At 40.0% G+C, this 11,218-nt stretch overlaps 2 long non-coding RNA genes across 4 annotated transcripts; both read right to left on the bottom strand.

Moving 5' to 3' along the window:
- Window positions 1–4,455: 4,455 nt before the first annotated feature.
- LOC113888894 lies at window positions 4,456–8,127 on the bottom strand. The gene is made up of 3 exons (XR_003510086.1): window positions 8,066–8,127; window positions 7,538–7,663; window positions 4,456–4,568 (listed from the first exon to the last, which is right to left on the bottom strand). It is a non-coding gene; the product is annotated as an uncharacterized LOC113888894 (long non-coding RNA).
- Window positions 8,128–8,177: 50 nt separating this feature from the next.
- On the bottom strand, window positions 8,178–9,767 carry LOC113888896. 3 transcript variants are annotated; one of them, XR_003510088.1, is made up of 3 exons: window positions 9,651–9,767; window positions 8,674–8,753; window positions 8,178–8,229 (listed from the first exon to the last, which is right to left on the bottom strand). It is a non-coding gene; the product is annotated as an uncharacterized LOC113888896 (long non-coding RNA). The 3 variants fall into 3 exon arrangements; XR_003510089.1 differs by having other exon boundaries at window positions 8,178–8,196; XR_003510090.1 differs by having other exon boundaries at window positions 8,178–8,193; window positions 9,651–9,766.
- Between the last annotated feature and the right edge of the window lie 1,451 nt (window positions 9,768–11,218).

Here is an 11,218-nt window from a genome sequence, read left to right as displayed (position 1 = left end):
TGCATAACAGACAGATTCCCCACTGAGCCCCCGGGGAAGCCCATGACAAACCTAGACAACATTAAAAAGCAGAGACATCACTTTGCTGACAAAGGTCTGTAGAGTGAAAACTATGGTTTTTCCAGTAGTGATGTACAGATGTGTGAGTTGGATCATTAAGAAGGCTGAGTGCCAAAGAACTGATGCTTTCTAATTGTGGTGCTAGTGATGAGCCTTGAGAATCCCTTGGACAGCAAGGAGAACAAACCCGCCAATCCTAAAGGAAATGAACTCTGAATATTCACTGGAAGGACTGATGCTGAAGCTGCAATACTTTGGCCACCTGAAGCGAATAGCTGACTCTTGGAAAGGACCCTGATGCAAAAAGATTGAAGGCAGGAGGAGAAGGGGGCGACAGAGGGTGAGATGATTAGATAGCATCACCAACCCAATGGACATTAATTTGATCAAACTCAGGGAGATAGTGGAGAACAGAGGAGCCTGGCATGGTGCAGGCCATGGGTAGTAAATAGTTGGACACGACTGAGCAACTGAACAACAACCACCACCTCCACCTTACCTTTGAGCTTCCCTAAGCTTCCAGAGCCCCACTCTCAGCAGGACGAAGAAGCTTTCTGTGTCTGTCAGTGGTAAAGGCTGAGACTTAAGTCTTCACACACTCAGTGCCCCCTGCTTAGGTGATGATGGGTCCTTAGAATGCTCATCACTGCCTCCCAGAGCTCAGACCAGGGAGCCTTCTCACAACAAGAATGGAGCACCTACCCAGGTACAGAAATGGGAGTTGGAGCTGTTTACCCACTCTCCAAGTGCTTTCTCCCTTTACATTCATTTGCACATTTCTTCTTGAGTCACCAAATCCAACTCAACTCATCCCCACCTGATAACTGTAACAAGCTGCACCTGCATCTCTATCAGGGTGGGTGCACGTGCCCCCTGCACTATGAATTTTCTTTCTCTCTCTTCAGAATCTCTAGACTCCCAGACACCACCCTCAAAAGGGGCAGAGATGCAGGGGAGGTTGTGACTCTCATCCACTGCCTGGGTCAATGCACGGCTGTGTTATATATTACCTCTTTCACTCTTAGAATGAACCTTATCTTCTAGCTTTCCTCCTGCTTCTTGGCCACCCTGCTCACCGTTTGGCTTTGCTTTTCCCTTAGGTCCATTCCCTGTGTTTCTCCTTTGCACTTCTTTTCTGTTTATGTGTCTGTCTGGTCCACCAGTGTGATATTCCCATCATCCACCACACATCACTGGTCTTGTTATTTCAAGCACTGCAGACACGTCCTGAAACATGCTAGTAATCAATGTGTGTGTACTCAATGAAGGAATATTTTTAATGACTGACAGGAAAAGCATCTCCTCCATATAGGAGTCAGTATATATGTGTCATATTTATAGCACCATACATAAAGCCTTGTGTCTTTTTCCAGACACTGTAGGGGTGTGGCTCTGTCTTGGTGCCCTGGTGCCCTTGCATGTCCCCACTTAGGCTACGTAGACAAGGCTAAACTGCAGGCTGACTTGAATCTTGGCAGAGAACCCCCTGATTGCTCTTGCAGCAAGGGGAGATAAGCAGCCTGATGAAGAGCTGCTATGAGGCCATTTCTCACCTGCCTCCTCATCCAGCTGGAGGTGACACAAAGTTGTTACTCATCCATCTCTGGTTTCAGTTGAACATAGGATGGTCTCCCTAGCCCCAGCTTGAGATACAGCTGTGGACTACAGAGCTGCTCAGTGCCATAGGGCACAACTGCGGGCTCCTTCCTGGCAGAGACCCACCACCTGTAGTGCCTTTACTGAGGCCTTCCAATTCAGTGGCAAACCGCGGGACTAGGGACAAGGCAAGTGACACCAGGGTCATATTGCTTCTGCACTGTCTGTAAGGTAGAATCTGAATCCATTCGGGTTCATTGTCTCCTTACTGGCCAAGCCCGTAGAGGGTGACAAGCCAAACTAACAACTGCAGTGGTGCCCGAGGCCCTGTAGCTCCTGCGCTGTGACTTAGGGACTGGCTGCCTCACTACGTGACAGAGTCTGGTGTTGTGTGATGTTGTGTGACCAGAATATTGGCTTATTTTCTTTGTCATCACACAAAGCAAGGAGCACAGTTTTCACTACATACTATGACTTAGGGTAGCTTTGTCAGTCCTCATTAACAAACCCACCTAAGAATGGATGCCATATCTGATACCAGCTATTTAATCTGCTAATATAAATAAACGTATTGTCTAAATCAATATTTATTTAGACAAAATATGTTTCTGAAGTCCAATTCATTTTAAAAGTTAACCTTATAGTCTACTTGAAATTCAAAATCTGTATCACTTGTGAGAGAACTGTTAATTGTAAAGGTAAATGTTTAAATGAAAAAATGGAGTAGAATAAGCCAAATCCATTTGCAGTGTAATGCCTACTTCACGTTATCTTGTTTATTCTTCATAACAAATCATTAGTGTAAAATTGTAATTTCCATTTTAGAAATGGGGAAACAGATCCAAAGGATGTAAATACCTTTCTCACCTTCACACAGTTATGTGTCAGAACCAGTACTGATACTCTTAGTTATGTCAAGTGCTGTGCTTAGTCGCTCAGCTTTGTCCAACTCTTTGCGACCCCATGGACTGTAGTCCGTCAGGCACCTCTATCCATGGGGATTCTTCAGACAAGAATACTGGAGTGGGTTGCTGTGGCCTCCTCCAGGAGATCTTCCCAACACAGGGATCAAACCCAGGTCTCCAGCACTGCAGGCAGATTCTTTACCGTCTGAGCCACTGGGGAAGCCCAGTTATGTCATGTCATAGCCAATAAGGAGACAGAGCAGATAAAATTCAAGTTATTTTGTCTCACGAAGTTCCCCTCATTCCTTTCCCTTTTCTTCTAGCTAGGATCGAATCTTGTCAGGGAGCTCCATGACCTAGGGGCTTTTTCACATCTTTTTGGTAAGATAGGATACTCTAATTTAAGTCTCAATTTGTCTTAAATTTGAGGTAGGTTTGAACCTCCCATTTTCAGTCCTTTTGGACCTGGATTTTCATACCTCTGTAAGGGCACAACAGCTGCTATTTATAATCCCCTGTTATTCGCTAAGCAGAGTGAAGTCTGAATAGGTCCTTTGTTGCAGAAATATATTTTTTTGGTGCGTGAGGATGCAGATAGGGGCTCAGAGATGTAAGCGTTTTGTTATTATGTTAATAATAAGGATATAAGGGAGGAATCAGACAGCTGGAGGTCTTCCCTGTAGCTCAAACGGTAAAGAATCTGCAGGAGACCAGAGTTCGATCCCTGGGCTGGGAAGATCCTCTGGAGAAGGGAATGGCAATCCACTCCAGTATTCTTGCCTGGAGAATTCCATGGACAGAGAAGCCTGGTGGGCTACAGTTCGTGGGGTCGCAAAGAGTCAGACATGACTGAGTGATTCACACACACACACACACACACACACACACACACAGACAACTGGAGGGCTTCTGAGATCTGCTATCAAGCCAGTGGAGGACATCATGGAGAAGAAAAGATGTTTGTGGTTGCTCTCTCTCTGCACCCAAAAAAACTTGGAAGTCAAGTCAGAAATCTGTGAAAGATATGCTGTGCTATTTGCCATGGAATTTGAAAGCAGTTTTTTTTTCCTGTCTCCCTACAACCTTTAACAATGGCTTTGGCATTCCATTTCTCTATAGGGCAGTACAAACATATTACATTTTAAAAAATGTTTCTCTGTCAATGCTTTCATCAGGGACACCGTATGAGATATGGGTGGCATATTTTGTAAACCCATTTATTCAAGAGAAGACCAAAGGCTTTTATGAATTTTTTATGTGTGGGTATATATATGTATGTATATGCATTAACATGTAGATTACACCTAAAGAATATGTTATGACCAATTTTTTTAACCCTAGAAGTGCAAGGGTGGTTTAAATGTATAAGGTTACAAGTGCAATTCACCACATCAATAGAAAAATGGAGGGAAAACAATTCTATGATCATCATAATTGATGCAGTATAAGTGTTTGATGAAAATTAATCTATATTCAAGACAGCAAACTAGGAATAGAATGGAACTTACTGTGATAAAGTATATCTACAAAAAAGCAATGTAAACAGGTTGAAATGGAGAAGATTTTTCATTTCCTATTTGGATAGATGCCGATTATCATCTACTTTAGTCAAGAATATTCTGGCCAGGTTTGTTCAAAGCTGCAAAATGAGGATGGGTTTAAGATTTAAGCCAGTAGAAACTGTTGATATTCAAATATAATTGTATCTTTGAAAAGCAAAAATAATCTACATCTAAATTTGTGGAATTAATATGCATATTTAGAGGTACTGTTGGACAGAAAATCTATATGCAGACATTCTCTCTCTACATACATCCTCAACTAGACAATAAAAATCACAAACCATGAATTTTCAATAACATTAAATACCCAGGGATAAATTTAACAAAAAATGTGCAATTAGAAAAGGAAACTTTATTGACAGAACTTTAACAGTCAAATACACAACATAAGAACAGCATAGATGGTTTCAGTTTATCTTCTTTCAAGCAAATGGCTGCCCTTCACCTATAATAAACATTTAAAAAGTCACTTAGCAGAAGTTTAGTTCGATGACGGGAGAGGTATACAAAGTTCACTGCAGTTGTAGTTTTATAAAATGGACTAAAACAGGAACACTAAGGGTGACCTTTGGCTTACCTTCAGTTAATCCTCTCTAGAGATTTTATAGACTTTTCAAGCATATTACCAGTATTTTTAGAAACACACTACTCTTCCTAGTCATACAAGAAAATAAGGACACTGAGTTCAGAACAAATGAAATCAATGGAACCTATCAGAAGGTAGTTTTCAGTAGAAGACAAAAGTGTGTACACATTCAGTAAAATATCTAACAACAAAAAACACCCTAAGGAAAACAAAATACACAAAAACTGAAACAAAATATCCCAAAAAAGTATCATTTAAATGCACTGGTTTGAAATAATATTCCGAATATAGGATAGCTAAACAGTTGTTCTGTTACTCCTTATGTGAAGTAAATAAAATGGCCAGCATTACATTTGTTTCTTCTCTACTGTGGAAAAGTGTAGACATTTTCATTTGTTCTAAATGGTTGATATGGTTGTTTTAAGTTGGTTAAACATTTGTCCCCCTTTTTACTTGTGGCCCTCATGTAATTCTAAATGTTTCTTTTCACCCTGGAAAGCATTCCAGTTGGTATAATACATTATATGGTGACACTAATTTTAAGTCATTACTATCACTGGTGACATGGTGACATCAAAATGTGAAGCAGAAATAGGACTGTTTCTCACAGCCACACCAAAAAAAAAGAAAGAAAGAAAGAAAGGAGAGAAGAAAGTGGAGAGCAAGAGGGAGTATGAGTGAGAAAGAAAAGCAAGTAGGAAGAGAGAAAGAAAATCTGGAAAAGCAGATTTTTTGGTTTCTAAATGATAATGGCTTTTGAGAGAAAATTCTGACCAATTTCAAAAGTTCATCCACGGTATTTGTGATGTTTAGTTATTTAGTTACTGTGGGGTATGTTAAATATTTGTTTTTCTACCCTACTATTTCATCAATATTCTGAAAATATTTGAGTGCCAGATTATACCGTTTTAATTCTGTAATATACTAACTGTTAGTGTCTTGTTCATATTTCTAATTATGTGTACTTGGGCTTTGTCCATTTTCTTCACAATTATGTAAACTGAGAGGAATCGACTGGCAGTCTGGGGTTGGCAGATACAAACTATTACATTCAGAATGGATAAACAACAAGGTCCTATTATATAGCACAGGGAACTAATGTCCAATCTCTTGTGATAAATCACAATGGAAAAGAATATTAAAAAATATGTGTGTGTATATATATATTAAAAAATTACGTAAACTAACACATTGTCTTTATTTATTAGTTGAGTTTATTTTCCTCTTCCTAACAATTCATACCTGTCTTTTACTGAGTATCTTTTTCTTTTCCCTTAGGTTTATTCTGTTGCTCTTTTTCTTACCTTTTATGTTGGATGTAGGATTTTGTATTTATGTACCTTGTAATTTATGTATTTTCTTTTTAAATACACACATATTTAGACTAAGATTTTTCTATGAGAACATTTTAATCATGTTCTGTAGTTACTTGAAAGTAGTCTAAAAGTTGTATTTTCATCTAATTTTTCTAATGGATTGGGAAAAAAATGTAAAGTTAAAATATTTAGAAGGCTAATACACAGTAAATTCTTCCCTAACTATGAAGTTCTTCCTTTAAAATCAGAACCATGCAATTCATTGTCAGCAATTTGGAAAACACATATGTGAAAGATACTAAGTTGATTATGCGGGAAGAACTAGAGTTATAATCTTTGGCCTTCAAAACTTTTTAAACTTATGTATCAAAGAAGAAAAATAACATACTTGATATGGTTAGAGACGATTATATCATGAGGCTCAGATTTTTATTAGTTCTTTAAGAGCGAGAGTGGTGTGTATGGCAAAACCATCATAGTATTATAAAGTAATGATCCTCCAATTGAAATAAGCAACCTCCTTCCCCAAGAAAAGACCAAACCTGGGGGCAGTTAGTGTGCTTAGCATACGTATCTTACTCACACCTGCCTTGAATATCACTGACTAAATGCACTCTCTCAACTTGATCAGCCACAGAAATAGGAAACTGGACTGTCTTTGGCCATTTTATTATTCAGTCATTTCATGATTCCCTGGGGAAGGATTTAAAATGCAACTGTTTTTTTAAAAGCTAGAGAATTCAGAATTTGAGAGAATTTAACTAACATCAAGCAGAATGTTGGCTCATTTTCTTTTTTAAAAAATTAATTAATTGATTTTAATTGGAGACTAATTACAATATTCTGGTGGGTTTTGCCATACATTGACATGAATCAGCCACAGGTGTACATGTGTCCCCCGTCAGAAAATGAAATCTCAATCCCCCTGTTATAATTTGACTCAAGATGATATTTTATGATAAATACATCATACAAAACAGAGTATTCTTGTATGCATTCCATCAAAGAGAATCAGAGAATGCAAAAATTAGCATTGAAAAATCAGCACCTGCGTGTATCTGTTCTGAATTCACAACTTACATGAGTAAAGTTGAGTTTAGAAGTTAAGGGATTTCATAGAATCACACACATTATGCTAAAGCTGGTACTAGAACCTACTTGGATGCCCTAAGCATATTTCAAATAAACTGATATTTATTACAAATGCATTCCATATTTGCTACAAGCAGAAATTATAAAAGAACCTGAAAATTATTAGCTGTTGCTTAAAGTACTTATACTCAAGAGAAGAAAATGGTTTCCTTGTTTCATTTGATATGGCTTTGATCCTGTCCGTTTCTTTATTTGAAAGTCTATAAGTCAGGCACTCAGGCATCTGGGGTCTGAACTATCTTTCAAAGAATATGTGAACTCTATTATTAAAATAATAGTAATGTTCCCTCTATATTAGTAAAGATATAATATTCTGAAAAACAGAAACCACATAAATTACTTTCTGAATGGATGACATACCTGCTTCTGGCATTTCAACAGGCTCTATATTTGATGCAAACTCCTCCCTGACATCGGGACCATCTCCACCTTCACCCCCAGTCTTTGCCAGAGCCAATTGCTGGAGAGCAGCTTCCAGGCCAGAATCTTTAAAAAAATGCATCAATTCAGCTGTAAAGCATACAATATAGACAAGGGAATGATGATATTCATTCCCTCGGTGTTATGAATTAAAAGCCTTAGGTTAGTATGCTAAAAATGTGATGAATAAGAACCTCAGGAGCATTATTCCAGGAATGTTTTGCTGGAGAAAAAGGAAAGCAGAATTTTCCGAATGTTATTACCATTTTCCTTTTCCAGGGTTGTCCTCAGACACCTTAGTTGCCCCCTTCTCTTTGTCTTGAAAATAAGGGAAAATTTGAGCGACCACACTAACCTGCAAACTATACTCCTCAGTTTTTTTAGGAACTGTCTGAAATCCTTTTCTAATGTTTCCTTTCCTCTTCTTACTGATTATGTCTAAAGGCATGACTCATAGATACACTTTACCTTCAAAGGGATCCTTCTCCTCTTCTTCATCACGATTCACTGGATCCTCTCCATGTACTTCTCCTTTCTAGGTGTGATATCCTGAATCTCAGCTGGCGGTTCCTCTTGTTGAGTTGCTCAACACTGGGCTGCTGGTCCAAGTAGAGTGTGCATGCAAATAAAACCTTTTTGTTGTTAATACATCTAATAGCATAAATATACATAATACATAGATATATCTGAGCATAAGTAAACCTAACAACATTTTCCCAACACAATTCTATGTACTTACTTTTAATAATGTTACTCTTCACACAGAGATGAGTTAGCTCCATAAGAGTTACCCAGAAAGACTTTGGAATTATTTAAATCTATGTTGGGATGGAAGCATGCAGTCTGTTGTTAATAAGCAGGAGGAGGGAGTCACTGGGCACATTTCCAGGGAATTTAACAGTATATCATCCAGGCAATGCCAGACTATATCTGGATCAATGTTCCTTCCTAAGACAAATTCTCACCCTTTATCAGCATGGAAGACCTTTAATCAACTGCATCTGTACTACTTAACATCATTTTCTCAAAAATAAACTTGGTGCTAGTAGAAAACATCAAATGGCAAGGTACTCCACAACCACAGGTTCATCCACCTGGGCGCAATCTTGATTTGTAGGTCCCAATTTTGATGCCACTTGCCCACTCATATTTCTCCCTGAAAGCAGAATATGGTGATTTAGAAAATGTATTTAAGAGTACAGCTATATTTGATCACTTTATGACCATTGTTGAGATTTTTTTTAATGTGAGAATACTTTCAAAAGAAAACTCTGGTTAAGTATGAGTGTACATGCATTTCAATTACACCAAATACAGTCGCTTGCAAAGCCATTTGTGTCTTTGCAAAGCCAGCAGAGAAATCACCTTAAGGTACAGAAGAAGGCTGAATTTTCGGTAGGACATTTGATTTCACAACAGAATTCTCCATCATGAAGATCTTTAGTGAAATACTGCTAGGAATTTAAAAGCTCAGGACTACTGCTCATGTCACACTCCTATTCACCAGACCTATTTTCCCAACTCCCTTGGAATTCAGTTGGAACACGAAGAAAGGCTCAGTCTTTACAGCCTGACTATGGCGATTTTCTCAGTGTCTGGGGCTGAGATGAGGCTGCATACAGAGCAACCGGTCCACTTCTCTCTTGGCACCTTACCACAAACCCGCAATACAGTCACAACCCCACTGCGGTCCGGTTTCTAGGCCTTTCCTTAATCACCCACCCTGCCCCCTGCCCAGGTCCCACTGCCGGCCCCAGATTCTGTGCTCTGTCGTCAGTTCCAGGGCCCCATTGAACCAATATCTCAAATAGCACCCCCAAGTCTCCCCCCCACCATCATCCTACCGCCTGCCCTCCTCTGCCCACTGCCCTTCCTCTCCGGCCACCAAGGCAAGAAGTATGGCGTCGCAACACTTGTGAGGAGAAAGATGACTACCTTGAGGGCCTTCCTCCTCAAAGGCCCTAGATGGCACTGCCCGACCAGCGCGAAACTCACTGGCTACCCTCACACGCACACACACTTAAATTCAGACAGGACAGACCTGTGAACCTACCTGGTGAGTCTCAAGTAGTGAGAAAGAACCGGGACTGAATAAACAGACCCGTCTCACGCCCAACGCTCCTCACAGATCGCTCAGGAAGGCGTATGCGCACCAAGGCGCATGCGCAGCAACGGATGCGCCCGCACACACTGCGCATGCTCACTGAGTTGGGCGTGTGCAGTGCAGGTTGCCGGAGAAGGCAATGGCACCCACTCTAGTACTCTTGCCTGGAAAATCCCATGGATGGAGGAGCCTGGTGGGCTACACAGTCCATGGGGTCGCTAAGAGTCAGACACGACTGAGCAACTTCACTTTCATTTTTCACTCTCATGCATTGGAGAAGGAAATGGCAACCCACTCCAGTGTTCTTGCCTGGAGAATCCCAGGGACGGGGGAGCCTGGTGGGCTGCCGTCTATGGGGTCGCACAGAGTCGGGCACGACTGAAGTGACTTAGCAGCAGCAGTGCAGGTTGCGGTTTTTCCCGCCATTGAGGTGGAGTCCTGGAACCGCAGCATCTCTGGTGGATGAGAAAGGGGCTTGAAGACTATATTTTTTTCCTTCAGTGCAGTCTTTCTTATGCATCCACAACCTGTGGTGATAGGTAGTCCCAGTTACCCTTAGTGGAGATGTGTCTCAGAAAGACAGTCATGACAGAAATACATATTACGTTTTTTAATACCTATTTTTATACATGCTCTGATGAACCATTTCCTTCGTTGCTTCTGGGTTTTCCGTCATACTCCCAATGGCTTTACTCACTTCCATGGAATAAGTACATAAATAGATGCCTCTGTTTCCACTTTTTGCTTGGTGCACTGCACATTTAAATCTCTGAACTGGTAACTAGTTTCTCTGAATATACCTCTGGTTCCTATACAGTATTGTTCCTTTAGCATCGGACTTCACTTTCACCACCAGACACATCCACAGCTCGGTGTTGTTTCCACTTTGGCTTAGCCGTTTCATTCCTTCTGTAGCTATTTCTGCATTCTTCTCCAGTAACACATTCTTCTTTTTCTATTATTGCAGGAATTTTCGTACTTACTAGGAGTTTTAATTTTACCCAATTTTACCCAAGAGAAAGGAAAACATGTACACACAAGGCCTTTACTCAAATATTCTACTCATGTACTCCTAATAGCCAAACTAGAAACACCCACTATTCTAAACAACTGGTATAAACATGAAAGAAAAACAAAAGAGAATACTCGTACAAAAGAACACTACATGGTATTTAAAAAGGAACTACTAATGCATGTAACAGCAAGGATGCATCTCAGCTGTGCCAATGACAGATGTCAGACAGAAAGCTATGTATTATATGATTTCATGTCAATGGATTTCTGGAAAAGCACAACTATAGGCAGAGAAAGATATCTGTGGTTGCCAGGGTATAGGAGTGGAGGAAGGAGTCTGAATGCAAATAACCCAAGGGAGCATTTTCAAACCAATGGGACGTTTTCTACATTTTTTTGTGGTAGCATTTACACAATGGTATGCATATGTCAAAACTTGACAACGGTAATGCTTTAAAGCACCGACTTTTATTGTATATAAATTATATCTCAATACTTCTCAC

The sequence above is a fragment of the Bos indicus x Bos taurus genome, unplaced genomic scaffold (assembly GCF_003369695.1).
Source record: "Bos indicus x Bos taurus breed Angus x Brahman F1 hybrid unplaced genomic scaffold, Bos_hybrid_MaternalHap_v2.0 tig00002991_arrow_arrow_obj, whole genome shotgun sequence".
Lineage (NCBI taxonomy): Eukaryota > Metazoa > Chordata > Mammalia > Artiodactyla > Bovidae > Bos > Bos indicus x Bos taurus.
Note: the sequence above shows the minus strand (reverse complement) of the source record. Positions and strands in the feature narration are given on the sequence as shown.